We start from the raw sequence: 20550 nt of genomic DNA on the forward strand, positions 1-20550 counted from the left end.
GCCCTGCTGGCTCAGTGTCAGTCAGACGGAGCTTTATTTACTCCAGCTACAAGCACTCTACAGTAGGACCCTCTTGAAGTCTAGACGTAATCCATACACACCATTGCATGAATACTGCTGGTCCCTCCTGTCACAAGCGATTACCACAGGACAGGCTGATTCTGATCAATGCTCCCTCACAGTGATTTCACCAGTGGACTCTTTAGAAATGCTCTTTTTCCAGGAGCATTTATTTCGTCTGTGTGCTGGAGCTTAAAGCAAACATCTACACAGAAAGACCTCTGACAGCAGCAGCAGCACTGTCGATAAGTTTCTACTTTCATTAGTATTCATCTCATGGGAGAGCCCTATTTTGCGTGCCATAATGAGTTTGAAGGAATTAATAAGCATCAGTTAAGCAGGATGTACTATAATTGGAAAGCTGAGCATTTGGAATGGGTCTGTTCACACACACGAAACATTGTTTTCCTGCTGAAAACCTCTGTGATTCCACTGGAAGGAATGTGGAGATGAACCACTGCAGAGAGGTGAATCGGTGTTAGAGAGGTGACTGTTTAAGTAGGTAAGTTTAAATATGAATACATATTGAGTCTAATGAGAAAGTTGCTCAATTGTCTGTACATGAAGATATGGAAATGAAGCAGAATACGTAGATGAGGAGAGAAAATCCTCCAATGTGAGGACAATGTGCTTATTCTCATCTTAATTAGACTAAGTCTAGGGTTAGGATTGGGATTAGTTTGAAAATCTTAAATTATTCTATTCCAAACCCCTCTTTAGAAATTATATTCCTATCCTTTCATTCAGTGGGCCTCATTTACAAATGTTTCCCTTAAAATAACAGAAAAATCAAAACACATTGTGTTTGTTTATTGAAGAAATATCAGTCCATATTTTATCACAAATTAATTAAGAAATGCAAATAATTCTCAACAGTTTACACTATTTTTCTTGGCATTGTTAATAGAAGCTAAACAGTCAGTTATTTGTGTGTGTGTGTGTGTGTGTGTGTGTGTGTGTGTGTGACTAAACCTCCCAACAGTATCAGGCCTTTAAAGGCAGGCTGCTGCTGGACTGAGAGCCAGAGAGCCGCGATCAGTCAAGAGAGAAATCCATCAGCACTTCATCAATCTGATCAAATGACAGTGGACACACGGTGACCACAGCACTCACAGCCGTCACCACCTGCTTTATTTATGCCAAGAATTTGTTGAGGCTTAACGATTCTTACAGAAAAATAACTTGGAAATCAAGCATATAGGATGAAAGCATTGCCTCCATGGTTGATCATAGATAGTGCATATGAAATAAAGCCACTGAGGGCCAATAGTCTCAGTGATTTTAAAAATGGCAAGAGGTGCTGAGAGACGCGAGAACACGGCACTATCCAGTAATGAGCAAAAGGATTCAAATGTTCAAAAGGCTTTCTATTTTCACAAATAATTCAATACAATTTAGCTTTGTTATTGACAGAGCTGTAACTAATTATATTTTCCCATGTGTGTTTTCCATTTGTTGCTGCACGTTTTCAATTCGTTGTTTCAACCTTTTTGTGATTGTGAAAGTCATTCTATCTTAAAAACAGGTAAATTGAGTCACTGCTTTCTTCTGTCACTGACACCTGCAAACACCTTTATGTTTGCCTTGTGTCATCCTATTTGTGTTTCACTTTATTCTACACAGTTGTTATTATTAAGGAATTCACAACAAGCTGAAATCAGATGTACGTTTAAATCTTAAAATAAGACAGACAATTCAGGGAAGATGAAAGGGAAGGTGTTTTGGTGTGATTGAAGCAGTAATGATATGATGTGCAATAGCACAAATAAAGGTCTGCAAAATATAACATTGCCCCTGTGTCTGGTGAGCACAGTGACTGACAAGTGCCCTAGGCCACAGAATATTGACTCTCTAGCGGCTTAAAGATCCGACAAACACGGTTTAGATGAATCCATTAAGTCACTGTCCTGTGTGTATGGACACATGTCCTGTAAGCACAGAGCCATGTCTTAATCAGGCCATGCATCAAACCCTTTTCCCACCACATACTCCCCAATCGATTGAACCCCCTCAGAAGTTATACATGATTAATAATGACACTGGTATTAGCATTGAAGTCAGTGTAATCATTGCAGCCCTGAATAACAGTGAGAGCTTGGCAGGGGCAGAAATCTGTACTTCCTCTTCAGGAGCATTTCATGTTATACAAGAAAGTAAAACACAGTATGTGGTACAGTAGAAACAGAAAAAATCACTAAAGGTCTTGCAGAGAGATACGAAAAAAACATCTGCTGCTTAGGTCATATCCATCGGTCGTAACTGATCTGTAACTGCATTTTCATTGGAGATCAGTGAAATCATCTGACACCAAACTGAAGGAAAGAAACTTTATGAAGACTTTTTTTCTGAACACCTTCAGTGTAATGCCTTTTTATTATTATTAGATCAATTAGAAACTATTTGTAACACCAAGATGGTATTCTAATCATTTCTCTTGGGACAGCGGTTACTCACTCTAAATGGCCACTGGAGATTTCATACTTCAGAATGAAAATATGTAATCACTGCACTCTGCTGATGCAACCCCTTCAAGTTATGCATTATAACAATGAAATGTACAGAAAGGGAAAATGAGATTTGACATAAGTACATTATTGGTCATAATTTAATGTTTTTAGGAAGTATATTGAAAACACAAAGAGTCTAGTGAGGACTTTACGGTTTGTTCTTTATCTCATTCCTACATAGAAATAACATGGGAGATTTTAGATCTTCACCAGGGGCAGAGTGGGGGGTGGCTTCTGGGGCTCCAGCCCCAAATGTTTTTACAAAAGCTCCGTCCATTTTTTTTTTTTTTTTTTTTTTACCATCTAACCCCAAACCTGTCGGCAAGTCTGAAAAGTATGTTTTCTTTCAAGAAAATGCCAGATATACAGCGCTTACAGCGTCGGAGGAAACTGTAGAAACAGGTATCATCATAAGGTTTTCACCTTCACGTGTCCATCAGAAAAAGTAACTAGATAGATATAGCTTTAATTAGTGCTATTTTCTTCATAATCACTTTACTTTACTAAAAAATAAGTTGTTTGCACTAAACAGATCCCGTTAAATGCATTTCTGTGCTTAAAAAGTAATCTGTCCACTATGAAAATAACTATGATATGTAACAATTCTGTGTCCCTCAGCACATCTGTGAAGCCATAACTGACATCCTGGAGATGAATGGTCACGTGACAAATATTTAGTAAAAATCAAACAGAACTGCAGTTTGTTTACACAGAGCAGAGAGGAAAAGAGGTTGTTAGTAGCATACAGGCTTTAAACTTTTTTTGTTAGTAGTTGAAAATGTATATCATGTGTATAACTTACATTTGTGGCTACTTGGGAAAATAATATTTGTATATATAGATTATTTTTATTCCTATTTCTGTAAAATAAACTATAAAATAAATTCAACTTAAACTTTTTTAAGTTCTTATGATTAATGGCATTATAACTGTGATAGACTGCACAAAGGATTCTGCCTACCACTAGCCACATTGGTGCTGTTTCCATAGAGGCATGGGACATCACAAAAGTCCTTCATACTGATCCTCACATGGTCCCCAATGGATGTCTGTATATCATGGCAACCCCACTGAAAGCAGGTGACCAAAAAACCTAACCCACATTGCCATCCCTACAGCCCCCTGAAGGTGTGCTAAAAAAGGTCATCTGTCCACTATGAAAATAACTATGATATATAATAAATAAAAGTTTTTCATTTTTAGGAGAGCTTGAATATGCTCAGTAAACTGCATTGATGCAAATTAACAGTATTTTCCAAGAGTTCTTCTGTGGAACAAAGTTAGACAAACCAACAGGCCAGCTATCATACCCATGAGGGCAAAATTAGTTTCTTAACTTGACATATACTTGATAAAGAAGGCCATAAAATCCATTTGATGAAGGCACTGGGTAGCCTAAACCACTGACTGCTGTTCCGTCAGCTGAGACAGCAGTCTGTCTGCTGCACTTCTGCTCCTTCTCCTCCAGTGGGTAAAGGCCATGTTGAGCTAAGAGATGGACAGACTCTGAGGCTCAGCAGAGTTCAAAGACAGATTTACACAGAATGTGGATGTGAATCAGAGTTCCTGATTCAAATTGATTTTATCACAAGAGCAATGGTGGATCTCCATAGCTTAACCAATCTGCCTATGAAAGATAAGGCATTTGTTCCTGTATAAACGCTACGGTTCCCCAAGCCCCAGTGCCACTACGGGCATCTAAATCAATACTTTGGATGTCACAGTAAATTGCAAACAGATCTGCTGAATTCAATGAGACAGCAAAGGACAGATGAGCACCTTATATTTGCTGTGATTGGTTTACTGCCTGGACAGTGTTAAATGCAAAAGAACCCCTCAAGTAAGTCCATGAACAACATGTCAGCCTAATCCTTATCCATGAAGTGAATGAAGGCCCTATCTAATCCTGCCTTACTGGGCCATGACTTAACTCGGGCCCTGCAAGGCTATAGGCTGGCCTTTCCCACGTCTCTCTGGCAGGCCTCGGCAAACACCAGGCATCATCCATCTCAATTTTCTCTCTCGAAAAAGAAGACAGAAATTAATAATAAATCCTGCTCCAGCTCGTCTTTTCTGTTGAGTAAAAATTATTTATGAGGAAAAATACGTTAGCTTCCCCCGGCACCTCCACCCACCCTCAGTCCTCACTCCCAGTCTGTTGTTGACAGTTTGATGGCGATCAGTGTCAGAATATCAGTGCTGCAGAACGGGAAGTGTAGCATGACGAGCTCCGAGAGCATGTTCCATCTTTATCACAGCTGAGGCTCTGCTGCAGCAGACAAGGCTGGGGGGGAGGAGGGCAGGAAGAGGCCAGATGGAGGCGATAAAGGGAAAAAAAATATGCAAAGGCAATGAGCAATGTATGAATGCAAACTGAATTATATGGGGGACGAGGAGGAAAAAGGGACAGTGATATTCATGAGATAAATAAGAAGACTTGTGGCTATAGAAGCTCAGCCAACCAGCTGTGTTGCACTTGGTGGGACACATAAGAACTCAGATGATCCCACAAGCACTTTATTTGAGATGTACTAACACCTTATGCAACGCCTTTCTGACAGTGGAATCAGGTCTGACAGTTTCTGAATCTTTTGTAAAGAGGCAATTAAACACTCAAACCAGTTTATACAAAGGTGAGAATGTAAGAAGGGTTTAAACATTCTCTAAAGCTCTATTTAAAAAAAAAATTTACACAGGTTCTTCAGTCACTTTTGGCTGGGACAACTACACTGCAAAAAAGGGGTTTCTAAAAACAAGATAAAAACAATAAATGTGAGGGAAATGTTCTTGCTGCATGGACAGATAATTTCACTTGACAAGATTTCTTAAATTAAGATTGTTAATTCTAGGAATAAGCATGTTGTATGCTTAAAATTAGAAATTAACTCTTAAAACAAGATAAATTATCTAACGCTTTTAAATCTAAGTTTTTTTTTTATCTTGGTAAAAAACAATAATTTGCAGTGTACAACACTGAGAATGCATTCAGGCAGAAACTATCCAAATATGTGTGCTGTCATCCTAATTTGTATGGTTTATCAAATCATACTACGAAGGCAAGCTAAACTTTGGGAAATCAAGGAGATGGACGAGGGATTCAGCCAGAACAGGTTATGATGGCATGGACCTTTAAAGAGGAGATGGTTCCTGTAATGTTACTCTGCAAATTCTAGTCCACACCCTCTGTACCTGGTCCATCCAGGACTTGAACTGGCTACCCTCCGGTTCCCAAGCCCAAAAATGTAAATAAAAACAAGAATGCTCAAATTCAAAATTCTGAGTTTTATATTTATAAAACAAGAGTTTATAAGTTTGAACCTTAACCTCTTTAACCCAACTGGCCATGTACACTGCAAAATAGGGCTGTCTAAAAACAAGATAAAAACACTAAATCTGAGGGAAATTATCTTGCTACATGGACAGATTATTTCACTTGACAAATGTCTTGAATTGAGATTGTTAAATCTAGAAACAAGCATGTTGTATGCTTAAAATAAGAAATTAACTCTTAAAACAAGATAAATTAAAGCTGCAAGCAGCGATGAACTGGCCAAATTATTTGTTTCTTACCAAGATAAAAAAACAACTTTAGATTTAGAAGTGTTAGATAATTGATCTTCTTTTAAGAGTTAATTTAAGAGTTAATTTCAACATGCTTATTTCAAGATTTAACAATCTTAATTCAAGACATCTTGTCAAGTGAAATTATCTGTCAATGCAGCAAGATAATTTCCCTCAGATTTAGGCAAGGCAAGGCAAGTTTATTTGTATAGCACAATTCAACACAAGGTAATTCAAAGTGCTTTACATAAACATTAAAAACAGCAAGACACAATTGAAAACAGTAAAAACAGTCAATTAAAACAGGGAAATGGAAATAAAAATACAAATAAGATAAAATAAGGTACAGCAGGATAAGAAAATAGATAAAATAATAAAAAGCACAAGTCAAACATCGCGTAGTTAAAAAGTAAGGGGATATTTAGTGTTTTTTAGCTTGTTTTTATACACCCATTTTTGCAGTGTACAGAAAAAACATGTATGCCTTTGAGGCAACAGTATAAACCAATAAAAGTGCTGGTGGTTAAACAGTGTCTAAACCCCCTCCAAACCTTTACAACAACAGAATTGGGGAGGCTCAGTCAATTTCTGTAACTTTTTAGAACCTTCAATCAATATTCACACCCACTCCACACAGCTACTGGCCAGGTTTGTGAAGGTGAGAGAGTGAGCAGGGTTTGAACTTCTCTCTCAACTTCTCTCTTTTTCATTCTTTACACAACCACTTCTGGCACCTTTTGTGGGAACAGCTAAATGCAACACTATTAATGCCTTCCAAGAGGAGGTGTCTGAAAGTGTGCTCCTTCTTTTAACCCTGTCTTTGTGGTGAAGTGAGTGTTTAAATTCAATCAGTTACACTATTTTTCCCATCCGAAGTTGCAAAGACAACACATCATAACAACCAGTTCCTCCAAGTATCACCCAAACTTAAACAGTGAGGCTTGTATCAATGAGATGAAATCAAAAACAGTAACAGGGCTTACAGCTTAATGAATATGCATGTATGTATCAGCCTCTGTGAATCCCTCATGTATACAGTAGAAGGTTAATTCCAATACCACAGGGGAATGATGGACTCTGAATTCCAAAATGAAAAACAACCAAGATTTGTGACCTTACAAGTAGTGGGAAATCCTGAACATGATAGATCATGGAGCTTTAGAAGGCAACCCTGTTCTTATTCCCAACTTGTCACATGCAGATGCTTAGGTGTCACTTTTTTAAATGTATTTATTTAGAATCACATTTCAATATCACATTACAACAGTCATCACCGTTTTGATAATAGATACTGTGATCCATATTTTCAGATTTTTGTGTATTTTTTTTATTTTTATTTTTGTATTGTTTTTCCTTGCTATAAGTATACTAAAAAGTATTATTGTTATTGAAACTATCATTATCCTTCCTAAAAAAATGATGTGAGCATTGTTCCAAAGTTTTCTTTCGTGAATGTTGTATTTATGTACATGTCCTGCACTATCAGTGCTCAATGAAAAAAAATGTTAAAACACGTGGAGCATGTGGTTAACATTATGAAAATAACACAAATTTGTGGTTTTTAGGCAACAAAACTACTACAAGTTTTAAAATATCAGAGTTTGGGTTCAAATATGTATGTTTTGTTATGTAACTGAAGTGAAGTAACATGAGTAAGTTACCAAGTCAACACAAACAATTCAACATTGACTTTTGGCTTCCAACGGTACACTAACAACAGGCTCCTGGGAGAAGGTCCTGTGTTTGTTTGACCTAACCAGTCTTTACACTCTGTCATCTGACTTACTGAGGGCCTGATATTGCTGTTGGTGTTAGTGGATGTTGAAAGCCTAGCAGGTTTCATACCGATGCCCTGGCTATGGACAACCTGGGAATGCGAATGATCTGGTAACTATCCAGGAATCTTGGGTGAGCAAAAACTGTCTGGACTTGATGTGCATGCTAATCCTCCATTTGTCAGTGTGCCAAATATTTCCTATCTGGATTATGTACTCAATGATAGTAGTTCTGTTCTTAGATGCTGAAATTGAAAGTGTGTCTGTATACAGAGCTCAAAATAAGAAATGTTATCGTTTTTTTTCTTATGTGATATATAATGATTAGTATTCTTTTCAATATAGCAAAGACCCTTTGATGTTACTTCTTTGAAAAATAATGGTGTCCATGGGGTTCTGACGATTAAAACAGCCTTACTAGACTAGGTCATAGTACTTCTGATTGGTCAGATCTGACCATGCAGACAGCAAGTACATACTGAACATACTTGTTTCTTGACTTGGCTGACAAGTCAGTCTACACCAGTGGTGGGCCGTCAGGGCCAGCAAGGCCTTCTCTGCTGGCCTAACATAACCAGAAATCATGATCATGATTATGATAAAGGTTAATTCAATTTTTCATTTACTTTCCCTAAATATCTAAAATTATTCATATTCTCCTCATGTCATATTATGCTCCTTCCAGTGCTGTTGTTTTTAGGTTAGAGTTTTTATCCAATCAGAATTCAGCTATCTCATGTTGCCAGGCTGTATGAAATCTGCCCGGGCCTTCAGAATCAACAATGCGGGCGTCTGTGCACTGTAAGTGAACGGGCAAATACAGTTGATAGATAGTTGCGATAGCCAATCAGATCACGAGTGTCAGTAAGGCCCTCTAGCTGGCCTCACGTTGAATGTGACATTTACGCGTCCTGTGATTGGATGTGGATACTTACTAGTTTGAGCCACGGCAGTGCTATGCAGATCAACAGAGTCACACCCGGGACTGTTAACGGTATGTAAATAATCTGGCGCATTGGCGCAGCTGTGAGGTTGTACTCAAAGCAACAAGTCACAGAAAGTCGTGATATGTCACGTTTTGACATGAAAAAGTTTCTTCACAAAGAGACTTGTTTATTGTGTCGCTGTCGCCAAAGTATGACCGTCTTGTTAATGTCTTTCTGATATTAAACTGCGATTTTGCAATTTATTGTACAATCTTCTTAAAGCTTGCATATTCTTTGTGGACTTTTTGGAAAGATAATTTTAAAGACCCTTTTATTTTTAAGTTTTGATAGTAGCATATCAGATATGTTTTAATTGCTAATGCGGTATTGTTGATTTTTAAAATGCGCCGGATAATAGCCCATTTTGTACACAACTGAGGTGATGCAATGCCTAGTAGTGCGTGTTTCTAACTACTGTCCAGTCCTGGTGTTATAAATGCTGGCATAATGAAAGGTATTTATTGACTAAGTTGGACATCACTGAAGGCCTAAGTGTGAAATGCACCGCCCGCCACTGGTCTACACATTTAACCCTATCTAATATTAGTTGGTGGTCTTCACCAACCTGCAAGTAAAGATTATAATTTAAGAGACAGAATTCCAGGATCATGAAAATCAAACAGCTATTGCTTCATGGAGCAGGTCAAAGACCAGGAAGAATGGAGGAAGCCTGAAAAAACATATCTTCTGGCCTTATGTGCAAGGTTGGACAAGAAGTCATCCAACCTGAATGACAGAATAGGAGTGTGTGTCAGTACCAGCCATTACGACACGTATGCATGTTTCATGGCTCGCGGTACAGCGCCTCAATCTAAAGATTGCACAGACGTCATTCTACAAACACGTTGTATTGTTCTCAGCTGAGTTATGAATCTGTAAACTAAACTCATCTCTCCAAAAATCTCCTCAGGCCATGGTACATGCCATCAGGCCATGTGAAGTACTTTTTTTAATGAAGAAATGGTAAAACTGAAAATAAACAAATAATACAAACAATATTACCCATGTGCATAAGTCAAATATAACAAATATAAATTACAACATGTTAAATCCGCCTCAACAAATATAAAAATAAACATACTCACTGGCAATGCCACAAGAATAAAAGAACGATGAGGATTGTTGCTCTTCCGAATAACAAAAATGGACTCCTCTTACCGTAAGGTCACCAAAATAAAAGTCACCTCTTCAAAATTAAAGTTTTTCAATTTCTTTAACTGTTACATGACACATGTACCTGTGGATTTATGTTATAAAACCACTGACCTAGGGCAAAAAACTCCTTCCTGCTAAGGCCTTATAAAAGACAGTTTAAACTGTAAATAAATGTACGTAAATGCTGGAAGTGAAGTAGTTACAAGGGTCACGTGACTGCCGCAAGTTACGTAAAAAATGTAAGTTATGTTAAAAAAATGTCATTCATGAAACTAAGGTGAAAACTTGACTTTCCACACAGGACGTGAACCCTGCTGTCCTTGGTAAAAGTCCACCATTCAATACATCCACCACCGCAACTTCCTACTGGATGTAGGAATCAGCCATTTTAACTTTGTTTGCCGTCAATCACTACTACGTCAGCAAGATGCCGGCAGACGCTTTGCAGTAGACGGGGAAACACGTCAATGTAGCTCTTATTTCCCTGTCTGTACACACAACCTATATTCAGGTTTTTGAGGGGAGAACAGGCGTTGTTGGAAGACCACCATGGTAACTGTATGGCAATGTGATTCTTATCATTTCAATAATTACACATTTCCTGGGCAACATGCATCACTAAAGCCAAATATAATACTAAAATGCAGCATACAGTACTTCTAAACCACAGTTGCTCAAAGGTTGGCTCACGGGCCAATGGTGGACTTCAGAAGCTCCAGCGCTCAAAGATGATATCAAATGCTTTTTATTGTTTATTTTATCTTTCTATCTATTTCACTTCTTTCACTTTCACATACATTTAATACACTACTCGGCTTCAAAATGTGCCCCCCAAATAAGCATCTGTCAGCTTAGGAATGGCTTTGAATTGCATGGCAATTTCATCATCATTGCAGTTGTTGCTTGGTAAATTTAGCCATTTTGGTGGACAAGTCACATTCATCATGCTGGATCCCTAAATTGGCACTCTGTCACCAAAATATGGAGCAGTTAGGGGTCAGATAATAGAAAAAAGGTTGAACAGTGTATATGTTTAGGGTGAGAGTGTTTGTATTACACTCTGTAGTGCAGTTCCTAGACTTCTAAATAATGGAGTAAATGTCAATGTAAATAAATTTGAGCCTGTTTAAATAGTTTATTGAACGTTTTTAATTGTGGTTTATTTGTGGAATAATCTGATTTATACTCCACCTATCCTCGTTCTATCTCTGCGAGCATAAGCAAATCTTGTACAGGCACTTGTGAGTTTGTTTCCCACAGTGTTGTCATTATTATTCAATGGTCTGTTTGTGCAGAACAGTTTGTACCTTTTTTATACAAGATCAACAGCAGAAGGCTTTCTATACTTCAGGGAGCTGTCTGCAGCAGTTGAGGGAGGTTTAGAAAGACAAGACTGAAGACGCTTTCACACAGTGAGCCACTTGAGAATTGCAACTAGGTTGTTGTATTTATTCTATCATCTGTACTTTATTCAGCTCTCTCTCCTATTTTTGTTACCTTCTTCCTGTACTTTGTTTTCCCCCTTCCCTACCACTCATCTTTTTCTGTTTCATTTTTATCTGACATCCTGTGAGCACAGATTACTGCAACAGATATAAGTGTGTAATGTGTAATTTTCCTCTCTTTCTCATAATAGAAAATCTTAGGAGTGCTCCTTGCGGCACTTTCACAAATGTCAGTGCTTCTCAGCCATTGTCAAGCACTCGCAGAGACACAAAATGTCAGCCTCTCTCCTCAGTCACAGCCTTTGTGAACTGCTCACATCTGGAAATGTCAATGAGCAAACCACAATGGGAGGGAGCAGATTCTTGGAAGGCAGAAAGCACAGCACACTCCAATCCACTATAAAGATCTACTGTGCTTGATGTACGAGAAACTCATCCACTCTGCTGCTACAAACCTGTGACCCATGTCAGCACCCATACAAGGCAAAGGTCACACATTTTCTATATGGGTAATAGAAATGTAAATGATTAGAGATGATACATATCTAATGATCAATACATCATTGTCAAATGTAATATGAAACTTGAATTACCGTGAACCAATGAATCATTAGATTATTAGTGAGAAAGCCATGAATAAACAGCATATTAACCACTACCCTTAATCTATATATGAACATATCTAAAACATTTAATTTACTTACTGGTCCATAAAATTTGTTACAGTAAGATTGTTGAAGAAAAGCCATCCTGCAAAAAATGTTTGGATTGATTACAGACATTTTTTAACATTAAAGTCTTCTTCAGTGTATTCAAAAACAAAGCAAATGCTGGATAAGAGGGCATGGTTGTTGATAACAATAAAAACAAAACCTTTAAATTATCTAAATACTTTTTATTGTGTATAAAAATACATGTTGGGTGTGTGAAAATGAAAAAAAAAATTCTCTGAAGGTCTCTTCACTCAAAATCAATACAATACAGGTGCTGGATTTCTTTGGATTCAGCTTTCCTTTTGCAGTGCAGTCACTGCTAACAGCACAGCTACTGTAACTGGATGTTCATTTCTTAAATGTAACCTAATATCTGTGTCATTAATTTAACTCCAGAGAAAGAACAATGCAAAATGATCCACTGGAAGTCTAGAATAAGCAAACACTGTGAGCCAGGTGTTTAAAAGAGAGCACCGCTTCATTTTGCTTTACAATTCAACCTCCTCCATATCAACAGTTAGCTAATTCCCCATGTGCTGAGGTGAGCATTCAGTCCCTCCGAGGGGGCGGCTCCTCCATCAGTGTACATGAAGATACAGTTTGCTAATAGCACAGGGAGTAAATCTTATTATTTCTCTCCTTTCTATCTCTTCCTCTGTGGATCTATTTGCTTAACAGTGATAACAATCCCTGCAGCTTAACTCGCCCGGGCTGGACCAATACTCCAACAACGTGTTTGCTCCCTCTCTTTTTAATGAGAAGCTTTGGTTTTGAACTTAGCTGAGGCGTATTGATTTTCTGTGCTCAGGCAAGTGTGTGATATAATCTCGAGTAAAGGGGAAAAATGAGGGAGATGAGGGGTCAGGGGCACGTTCCTATTGAGGCCGTTTCCTCGCGCTGCACCTGCATGATGCCCCTGACCCCTCTATTGTGATGTAATCCCCGCTCGTTTAGGGGATCAGCCGGGGCTCTGGTGAGATATGAAAGACTCTCGACAGACTCATTGATTTTGCGAAAGAGGAAACATCAGCCAATAATTGACCAGGTACACAAACACAACCTTCTTTCTCTGCCCATGATTCAGATTAATTAAGGTATACACTTCTTGATGGCTCCGATGCAGAGCTGTCTATAAAGTCTCCCAGCCATAATGGGATCAATAGTGGATCTTTAACGCTCTGAATAGAGGTTCCTCAGGTCACAAGAGTCTTGGATCTTACATGCGCCCTCTTTCCTCCCTCGTATATCCATCTCGCTTCCCTTTCTGCCATTTTTACCTCACATTTTCTCGAGTGTTCTGCTGATGGCTTGACCAACAGATTCTCAATTTCAGCTGCCAGGAGCCAATTGTTTGTGCCAATTATTCCCTTTTCATGGACAACAAAGACTTAGTATTTGCAGAAACTGTCAATAAGCTGTTGTGAACAGTTCTGCCCAAACTACACAGTAGAAGGGAAATGTAAGCGCTGCTAAAGCATCCATCCATGCAGTTTAGCTGACATTACGACTATCAGTATCACTATCACTGTCATCAGCAAAGCTTCTGAGGAGCCAAATCAGAAATACACTGTTCAATAAAGTGGTCAGGTAGGCTCCATGAGGTGTATACACGATGAAAACTGCAGTGTTTTTAGTTATTATTTATTATATCCCTCCCTCCTAAGCTTTATATGCCCAGAGAAGTTTTGCCGAAAAATAGTAGTTGTAGTAAAACTGGAGGCCCTGGATTTATTCAGCATTCCTGGATGAAGTAAGTAAAAACATGCTGCTAGTTTTTTCAATAAAGGCAATATCATGAGCAGTTTGCTAATCATGTGATTGTGGTTAAATGAGGTGGATCTGTTTTGAAATCTGTCTCACTTGCATGTAGGTAATTTGTTTAAAAGCTCATGTGTGTTCCTGCTTTTCTTTTCTAAACTGCGCTCTACAATGTTTTCACTGTAAAGCAGTCTATGAGTGATATTGCTGCATTACCTATGAATTGATAATAATAATATGCCTGTTGAAAATTAAACTATGTTAAAATATATTAAAGAGCAGCTTTAATCAAAATGTAATTGTATTTTATCATGTAAAGTTTCATTATGTAACTGGGATAATTTCAGATCATGGTGTAAATAACGCGCATGTTTCATCTCTATAATTATGAATCCAAGAAAATGAGCCATTTGTATTTAAAAATGACTTCATGTATGTGGTCTGGGTCATGATCCAGCTAACTGTCAATGAGTAGGCTCTTTTGCAGGCCTGGGCTTAAGGAGTTGTTGCTCTGACAACAGCTCCAAATATAAACGAAGACATCCTCAATTAGGCCAAAAATCCAGACTCTAGTCAAATTGTAAACTTTCTAATCTGGATAATTCTGTTATCTACAAGGAAGAGGGCCCTGAGCTCTGTTCTATGAAGCTGGATTTGAGGGTAAGCAAGGTTAAACCTGTATTTTCAGTATCACAAAGGTTATTATATCACTCTGGTCAATAGTCAATCTATGATCGATACAGACAAATATACAAATATATTAACTTGTGAATTCACACTGGTTACTTTCAGCCAGAATTAATTGTGTGCCTTATTTACAGCACTATTACCTTTAGCTGTAATAATTATTCATATTGTTCATAGAAGAATTTTTCATAGTTAATAGAAGATTTTAGCTTCTTTACACTGGCTCCCTGCTTGTTTTAGGATTGATTTCCAGATTTTACTGATCACTTTTAAAGCTCTTTTAGGTCTAGCTCCTAGCTGTTTAACAGAATTTTTAACTCCATACCAGCCGACCCGCGTCCTTAGGTCCTCTGACCGTTCCAAAGTCTAAACTAAAAAAACCAAAGGTGACCGGGCTTTCTCCACCAGAGCGCCCCGACTTTGGAACGGGCTGCCCGAGGAGATAAGGGGCGCAGAGTCAGTAACTTCTTTTAAATCACTTCTTAAAACCCACTTTTATAGACTTGCTTTTATGTAATGCTGTCTATCTCACCACTCCTTTTACTTCTTCACTTTTTTATTTTGTTTTACTCCTTTTACCTTTTATTTTCTGTGTATCTGAGAATGCTTTGTGATTGTCCCTCCTCTGTCTCTGATTGTTTTTCTTCTAATGTAAGTAATGTAAAATTGTTTTTAGCCTCATGGCTTCATTCTTGTTGTGATTAACTGCTCTCTGTCCAAGCACTTTGTAAACTGCTGTTTTTTAAAAGGTGCTATATCAATAAAATTATAATTATTATTATTATAGAAGAAGTTGGGGTTTTTTTCTGGGAGTTGAGTCAAATGACGCTCCAAGCGCCCACTTTTATGAAAATGCGCACAGAGCCTGAAGAGGAAAGCCTGGGTTAACTAGGAAATGTGAGAAGTGATTCCACTTATCTGTGATTGTGGTTGTTAGGTTCAGTGAAGCGAGATAACAAGGAGATATCCGAGGTATGTTGAACTCACTTTGTAGTACAAGGCTCTGGTGTCAACAAACTCCTGAGAAAAGCATTTGTCTCTTAAGCTGCTCAGTGCTCCACTAGTATAGCAAGTGTCTAAATGTATATGCTGATTGGTTTTGAGCAGGTAGAGCACAGTGGGTTCATCAGCTCCCTGCTGCTGCTGGAAACCAGGCTGATGAGAGCCAGCACACTGAACAGTAAAGTTGAGGACCGTAAAACAAAAACAAAGAGGTAAAGAGAGTTGATGAAGTGATAAATCTGTTGAGGGATTTGATCCATTGTTGATGTAAAAATATTGAATAGAGCAGCTTTAACTTCAGAGAATGTGTCCATGAAAAAGAAATGAAGGTTTGCCTTTGATGTAGCCCAAAAATACATAAAGGGAGAACCAAGTGTGATCAAAATATTACATCTTTTACAAGGATTTTTAAGGAGAGAAATGGAAAAGTGAACTCTTTCTTTTCTATATGAATAAATGTTGTATTTCTGAATCCCTACAATAGCCCAATGGCTGGGCTGGAGAAAAATATTGTACATGGAGGGAAAAAAGCGTGAGAAGTCAGCTCTCTGTACACTACTAAAAAGAAGGTCCCCTCCTTTTATCATCCAGGGAATTATTCTACGCACATTTATCATCATGTTCTGAATTCATTTTCCGGAGAATTGCGGCCAAGACCTATTTATTATTAGAAATATTTTGAAAAGTGGGAAGGAGGAAAATTGAACCTGGGCACTTTCATATGAAGATATGCAGCGTGACTTTTCATTTTCTGCTTCCTCTATGAAATTGTAGAGGGTTAGAAATGGGTGGAGAGGTACACAACATGTTTTACAGATAATGAGAAAACAAAAAGAGGAGCAAATCAAATGTACAGAAATTAGATTTTTTGAGAGAGAAAACAGCGCTGTCAAGTGTGCACTGAATTATAATGTCAAGAAAAGATAATTCAGGAGGTGGGAGAGCCCGGCGTGGTGTGCTGATAATACAGAAAATGGGACGCCAGGCTTTTTAAAGAAATCTCCTCACAGCTGCATCATTCATCTGGAGCTGCTCTCAGGGTCACGATGCAGCTCTATTCAATGGGAGTGTGTTTGTGTGCATGTTCACAGCTTAAACTGAGATGTTTAGCTGGCGCTTTTAGCTGTGCTTTAATATGTAAATGAGCTGGGAATTCTACATGTCGTTCTCATGTCTCAATAACTTCTACAACAACGGCATAATATAAGCCACTAGGTCAGAATACCACATCACAGTTAGCTTGTTTTACCACTCTTTTAATGTCAGATCAGCTGATAACATTACTTTGGCACCACAATGCTTTCAACTTAATGCTAACATCAGCATGCTAGCATGATTTAAATCAGTGGTTCCCAACCTTTTTCTTGAGGGACCCACATTTTTACCATTGTAAACTTTGGCGACCCTCTCATTGTCCATTGCTTCTATGAAGCTGAACTCAATGTGACTTTCATGGTATCCTCTCTTTTTCTTTTTTAGATATTCAGCATTTTCGTCTCCCTGATGCTTTGCCGTTTTTCAATTAGCTCTGTGTTTCTGTTGTTAGGCGAGGTTACCGCTAGGTGAGGTTACCTTACCTGTGTATTCTGCAAGAGGGATGTTACACATGTCCTAATTCTCACGATATATCCTTTATTTTTAAACTTTTCCATAGTAATAGAATGAATAAACGTTTAATGTAGCCATGATTTAGTTGTTTTTATCCCACTAATGAATTCAATGCTGACTCATCTATATTTAATACATTAGATGTATTACATCCCTTAAAATCAAGAGGGCTTTGCGACCCCCCATGGATCTTTGGCCCCCTTCTGGGGGGGTCGGGGCCCCCCTATTGGGAATCACTGATCTAAATGATCATATTAACATGCTGCTGTTTACCAGGCAATGTTTACCATGTTAACCACTTTGTCACTTCCTCACTAGGCCTGTCACGATAGTAGAAACATATCGACCTATCATTCGAGATATAAAAATGGACGCAATAGTTTTTGTGGATTCGATAATTGTTGTTTACATAAGACATCAACATTTTCGCCAGTAGGAACTGCCAAAAAAAATCTAAAACAAAAGTTGGTTATATATTATTTATAATATATTATATTATAATATCTATCTCAGTGCAGTTTCTTTTAACAGAGCCAGAGAGTCTATTTTATTTGTTTTGATTGTAGTTTATTTATTTATGTTTTATTTATCTAAGATGTTTTAATATTTATTTTCCACATTTCAATTTTAATGTTTAATATTCTTGAGATTTAAAAATTCATTGCTGTGGAAAAGGATTTACTCCACAATCCTATTGTTTATCGTGATAGTTTCTGGGAAAATATATCGTCCTAAAAAATGTGTTATCGTGACAGGCCTAGTTCTCACAATCCCTCCCCCTAATTACCTTTTCTTTTTCTTTTTCCTTTACCTCTCCATCTCTCTCTTTGTTTGATTACAGGAACCACTGGAGGCATGGTCTGTATCAGTGCATGCGGAAACCAACTCCCTCACTCAGATTGTCCACTCCCCTGGTTCCCTTCTGTCTTCCCACCTCCAGCTGAAACCATCTCTGTACCATCTATGCGTCCACAAGCCAACATCTCTGCCCTCATCCTTTTACACAGGACCTTGATCCTTCCTTCTTACATCATCTCAGCTCTCCACCCTCAATAATATGCATGCAACTTTGAACTGAAATCTATATTGGTGTGGTATTTGTTAGTGAATTACAACTCATCCTGAGACGCTGGACTTAATTTTCACTCCATTGCTGTAAATGGAGAAGAAAATCCCTTTTTTCCTAAATGGAAATGGCTGCAATGCAAGTTAATGACATATCCCACATAATGTCATATCCCTTGGCTATTGGTTTGTTCCAAGAAATGTGACTTTCAAGGTCCTGGCGGTCAGAACAAAAAAACATGGCGGACAGTTCTCTCATTTTTGGTGAAAAAATCAATATTTTGACTTAGTTTCTGCATAAAAATGGATTTTGATCACATTTCTAGCGAGTTTTATTTTCTACATATTCACTCAGTGAATGTACATAATCACTTTGTATGTTGGAATAGCCACGGGATATGACTGTCATTAACTTGCATTGTAGCGAAATCCATGTCAGTTTCACGGAAATTTTAGTGATTCCGTGGCTGTTCCACGGATTTTGAGTTAAGCAAATCCGTGGCTATTTCACGGATTTCTGTGAGACCATGTTGTTATTTCTGTAATATGGAGAACCATAACACAGAGTAAAGTACATATTGCTCGTTCCTGTCATGAGAGCCACAGTAACCTATGTATGAAAGCCGAAAAGCCAGTACTTCAACAGACAGATGCAGTCGACAATGTCTAAAATGTGTGAATGGCTTTAATCATTGCAGTGAGCAAGAAAAGTGGAAGGCATTTCCATTGACAAGACTGTTGTGACTATTGAACTGTGTCAGATATCAGACATTCTTTTCCAATACCTGAAACCTTTGTATGTCTGCCATGTGCACATATTGTGTTTTTCTGTTTCCCACTGCTGTACACATCTTCACTGAGTGCCAACACAATGAAATCATCATGTTTCAGTGCACTTCCCATTTAGCAAGCACCTCCCTGTGCTCCTCAGACGACTCGCCTCTATTGTTTCAACTTGCCCCTGTAATGAAATCACGCTGAAGCCTCAAGGTCACAGTCGGGTCGGCTTCATGGGATTCACTGATTCTCTTTCTAACACGTAGGGGTGGGCTGATTGCTTCATCTCCCAGATCCCAACAGGTTCTCTGTGAATCTGGGAGACAGAACAAACGGCTGATGGATAGATGATGGATGCAGTGGAACGATCTGCCTCGTCTCTGTAATGAACTTGTTCCATTTGATCCGCCGCACGGAACTGAGCAGGGGAGAGAGTTAACCCTTCCTTCACCACAAACCTTTAAGCTGGTGACTTGATCAAAGTCCAAGAGTCATATGGTCATATATATGTCATGCTAACTGGCATACCAGTGTTATTGTTTCTCAGAATTAAAACCTCTCTTGATCCTGTGCCTTCTATCCTTAGAGGATAAACACATTTTTTTCTTCCTTTCATCATTACAGCTTGACAACCGTCCATTGCTGCTCATTGCCCTCTGGAATGACACAAGCGCCCCGATCAGTAGAACAGCATTGTTTGTCAGTGCCGTTTGAAACATATGACCTTTACAAATTGCTTGTTACCATTTTCTGATCTGCTCCTGCTAAGTGGGAGTTTGTGCACAAAAACAACATATTTAAAGTTTAGAAAGATTAAAAGAACTACTACATTATAGTCAGGTGCAAATATGGTTTAACCCTAAAAAAATCTGACAAAAGGTTTGTCAGTAGTTTACAGTAGTATCAGATGTCCTTAAAAACATACTAAAAGTTTACCAATTTTTGACTGCAAGAAATGCCCCATTTTCGAAATGTCGGCCGCCAGGTCTTTAAAATAACCATTACTCCTTTAGCCTGAGCTAAATAAAGTGGACACGTCGGATAAAAGCTCCACATTTTTTCCACATGCTCTCCATCACCATAAGTTTAAATTTTTGATGGGAGCCACTTCATCATGATTGCGGATCGGACATGGCAGCCATATAAAGTCTATGAGAACCAATATATCTTCCAAATCACTATGAAGGTCAATCTTGGTGATTAGAGGTTTTGCAGTAGTAATAATCCCGTCACCAGGCTCCACCCCTTGTTTGTGACCAAACCTTGTCTTTTACGAATTACATTTTTTTATACTACTAAATGCCACATAGGTGTTTGAAAAATAATTTGACCATGTTTATCTTAGCAATGTTTTGTGTCTGATTCTTCAATGCTCTTTGAAAAGTGTTCTCAGTTAGCTGGTGCTGTGTCAGGCTGTGATGAGATCGGGTTTTGCAAAAACTCTCTTCTTC

At 38.3% G+C, this 20550-nt stretch overlaps 1 protein-coding gene across 3 annotated transcripts in view; it reads right to left on the reverse strand.

The window, feature by feature from the left end:
* The window catches only part of grik2 (glutamate receptor, ionotropic, kainate 2), a 296354-nt gene that overhangs the window by 216108 nt on the left and 59696 nt on the right, over positions 1 to 20550 (reverse strand). The window lies entirely within an intron of this gene.

Source organism: Centropristis striata, chromosome 8 (assembly GCF_030273125.1).
Source record: "Centropristis striata isolate RG_2023a ecotype Rhode Island chromosome 8, C.striata_1.0, whole genome shotgun sequence".
NCBI lineage: Eukaryota > Metazoa > Chordata > Actinopteri > Perciformes > Serranidae > Centropristis > Centropristis striata.